This window comes from Pristiophorus japonicus, chromosome 2 (genome assembly GCF_044704955.1).
Source record: "Pristiophorus japonicus isolate sPriJap1 chromosome 2, sPriJap1.hap1, whole genome shotgun sequence".
In the NCBI taxonomy this organism is placed as follows: Eukaryota; Metazoa; Chordata; class Chondrichthyes; family Pristiophoridae; genus Pristiophorus; species Pristiophorus japonicus.
Genome location: NC_091978.1, coordinates 347,246,844 through 347,250,625, shown reverse-complemented (window position 1 = coordinate 347,250,625; position 3,782 = coordinate 347,246,844).

Here is a 3,782-nt window from a genome sequence, read left to right as displayed (position 1 = left end):
CTCAAGAGCTAGATTTTATACTTTTGTGCAGATAGCCCAAAAATGGGCATTACTTCCAGCGTGGGCGGTAAAAATGGGTTTTCAGATCACCGGCTTGTCGCCCATTCTCAAAACCCCTCGTCTCCATTTTTGAAATTGGGCGTTGCTACGAGCAATATGAAATGGGCGGTAGCATTAAATCGCTCGGACCTTCTGCGGTAAAGTGTCACCGTCCTTAACAAAGGCATGGCAATGCTCGATTCCTGCGATTCAGGAGGTCAAGGGTCATCACGACATGCACAGAGGAGGAGACAGAGAGGGAGCTGAAAGAGACTGAAGGCGTGTGTGGGATGTGGTGTGGCTGCTTTGGGAGGAAGGAGGTAGACTTTAGAGTTTTAGAGTAAATAGGGAAACAAAAATTAGCTGTTACCAGCCAGATATTTGCCTGAATTTGGCCTATAATGAAGAGAGAGGAGGAGGCATCACAGCACGCTGTGGAGAAAGACGCTGGAGAGAGCAGTGAGGTGGGAGAGGAGCACACTGGAGGCCGCAAAAGAGCCAGGAGGTTCTCGGACGAGACAAATGCCTGCCTCCTGCAGGAGGTCGAGTCACACTGGGGTGATTTGACACAGGGAGGGCGTGGAAAGCCCACCCCAAAGGCCTACCAGAGGATATGGACCAAGATAGCAGAGGTGGTCTCGTCGGCGACCAACGAGGTGTGTGAGGGCAACCAATGCCGCAAACGATGGAACAACCTTGTGGGATTCACAAGAGTAAGTATTACATTTATTTACATGTACTTATGTATTTATATAATTTGATTTGTAACAGGCATGAGTGACTATCAGCAGATGTGAGGTCTTGCACTTTTACCGGGAAGGTTGTAGTCAAAGCCTGCGGTCACGGTGCACGTCTTTAGGTAAAGAATAATAATCATAATTATCATGATTATATCTGTTGGTTATGTATTGTATCAGTCTCTGTGACAGTACCTAGCAATGATATTATGCCATTTTGTTCTGTCACCTTTTACAGAAGAAACGCTTGATGATGAAGTCCGTGCAGAGGCGAACGGGTGGGGGGCCACCAGTCCCCAGCGACATCATTGAGACAGAGGAGCGGGTGCTCGCACTCATGGGGAAACACCACCGGACGGCCACGCAAGGAGCTGCAGACCCTGAAGTCATGCGACATGAGTAAAGTTTACACCATTGCGTGATGTAAAGTCAATAGATGCCACACCCACTCTTATCCGATCATATATGATAGATGATTTCTAAAATTGTCCTAGAAATAATGCTGGCCTAATGAAAATTATTGCAATGCACCATGTGTTGGTCATGAAATGTGATGTCTGTGATGATTTTGAGAATCACCTTGTGACCCCAGCACCCCCTTCTCCTCTAATAACCTCATTTGTGTTTTGCAGCTCAGCCAGCAGCGCGGCCCCAGGCAAGACCACAGAGGCCAGAAGGTGGGGACGTGGGGCCGGACTTACCGGACGATCCTACATCTGGTGCTGAGGAGCTCCGATTCTCACCCATCCATCCGCTGGATCTATTCTCTACGGATGAGAGCGTGGACTTCGAGGAACCTGCATCGCCACGCTCCAGAAGCAATTCCACCCCAAGGCCACCTAATGCTTCTCCGGTCATTCCCACCTCCACTTGAGGTACTGGTCCCAAGCACCTTGCCACAGGGCATCCCATTTGTCCCCAGGACGGCGCCGACCCCACAGAGGTTTCTTGGACATGGCAGGTCTGGTTCACGAGCGCCATATGACAGCAGAGAGATGGTAGACTTATCCAGGAGGACTGTAGACATTGGTGACCAGCTCCTCAATGCATTGGGGGGGCATATCCCATCGGCTGGTCACCATGACTGAGTACGTTCCGCGGATGACGGAGGCGACAGCCAGGAACACTGCTGGCACAGGCCTCCCAGTGGAGCGCGGCACTCCGCCCCTAGGTTCCGCACGACAGCTGAGAGCAAGGACCAAAATCCTGCTTCTGGATCAAAGGATATTCTCCCCTTGGCATCCCCCGCTCCCGTACCCGTGCAACCACCGCCTCTGCCTTCATTCCCATCCACCCCCAAATGAGGCACCATCTGAGGAGCTCTTCGGCCAGGCAACATGGAGCGAGGAGTGGAAGGGGTAGAAATGGGGAGAAGAAGGGGAGGGGGAAAAAGGAAAGTAAAGTGCATGTCCGCAGGTGATGGCTGTGTTATATCTCTATTGTGTTCCTAACACAGATGAGACTGCACACAGGGAGGTTAAAGTAACAGTGACCTCAGTCTTTATTAAAACACTCCAGAGTGAGGAACAGGCCTTAGGGGCCGGCTTATATACAATGCTCCCAAGGGATGCTGGGATCCCTTGGGACTTCAGGGGATGCGCTCCCTGGTGGCGGAACATGGGAGTGCATGCTTTACAGATACACAACAATCTCCATCTGGGTGTATGCAATTTGTTGTAATGTATGGGGGCTGGGGACCACGCTCCTGCTTTGCCTTTGTATTCTGTGTTACTGGACATGTTGACCATTTGATTGCTGTCAATGGTGGAAAAAGTGGGGTGTGGGTGGGGATGGGGTGTTTTTTCTTGTGATACTTATGATTTCAGACCAATGTTGGTATAAAAAAATTTTTATTGAACATAACCTTGTTGCGCTTTGTCTCAGATAGCTGGACAGTTACACACTGGTCATTCCTTAACATGAAAGGGTTAAATACAACTTAACTTCAATCAACGTAAACTTTAACTGGCACCAAGGTGATGGCCACCATTGATGTCTGAGCTGCACACACACAGCAGTGTGTCAGCGTCGTCACTCACAGCAATGTTCTTTCAGGCAAATCGTTCAGATATCAGCTTCTTATGCAAGAGTCTTGCAGCTATGTAGCCACCACAGGCCCTTTCCTGCAATCTGGAGGGGGGCATGGGCATGGTTGCATAGCCAGCCTGATTGACCTAGGGCCAGGCAATGTCCAGCCCCTCGTCCTCCTCTTCCTCTCTCTCTCGAGGTGGAGCATCAGTCCTTTCTGGCAATTCTTGACCCCTCCTGATAGCCAGGTGGTGCAGCATGGAGCACACGACCACAAATTTAGCTACTTGCTCAGGGTTGTATTGTAGCTCCCCTCCTGAATGGTCCAGGCATCTGAAGCGCATCTGGACCACATTGCGCCTGTCTCTGTGGCTCTGATTGTATCGTTTCTCAATGTGGGTGACGCCCAGGTGGTTCGGCCATATCGGTTGTCACGAAGTATCCAGCATTGTCCTTGTGTCTGACTCTTAAACATGTCAGAGACAGTGCTCTCACGCAGGATGAGAGCTTCATTGAAGCTGCCCGGACATGTGGCATTCACTGCCATTATGATCTGGTTGTGGTCAACAACTAGTTGGACCTTCAGGGAGTGAAATTCTTTTCTGTTACGAAAAAGCTCCGGGTCCTGAGAAGGTGTCCGCATGGTGATGTGAGTGCACTGTATTGCTCCCTGCACCCTGGGGAACTTAGCAATGCGGTAGAATGCTCTAGCCCTGTTAGTCTGAGCCTCCGTGGTCATGGGGAAGCTAATAAAGTCCATCCTTCGTGTGTACAAGGCCTCCGTGGCCTGTCTAATGCAGCGATGGATGGCATGATGAAAGAAGGGAAATCTCGACTGCGAAGGCCCGAAAGGAACCAGACGCGTAGAAAGACAGTGCCGCAGTGGCCTTGACCTCAACCAACACTGATGTCCTGATGGCAGGCTGCATATGTGGCCTGATGAGCCCACATATTTCATTGATCACCACCTTGTGGAAG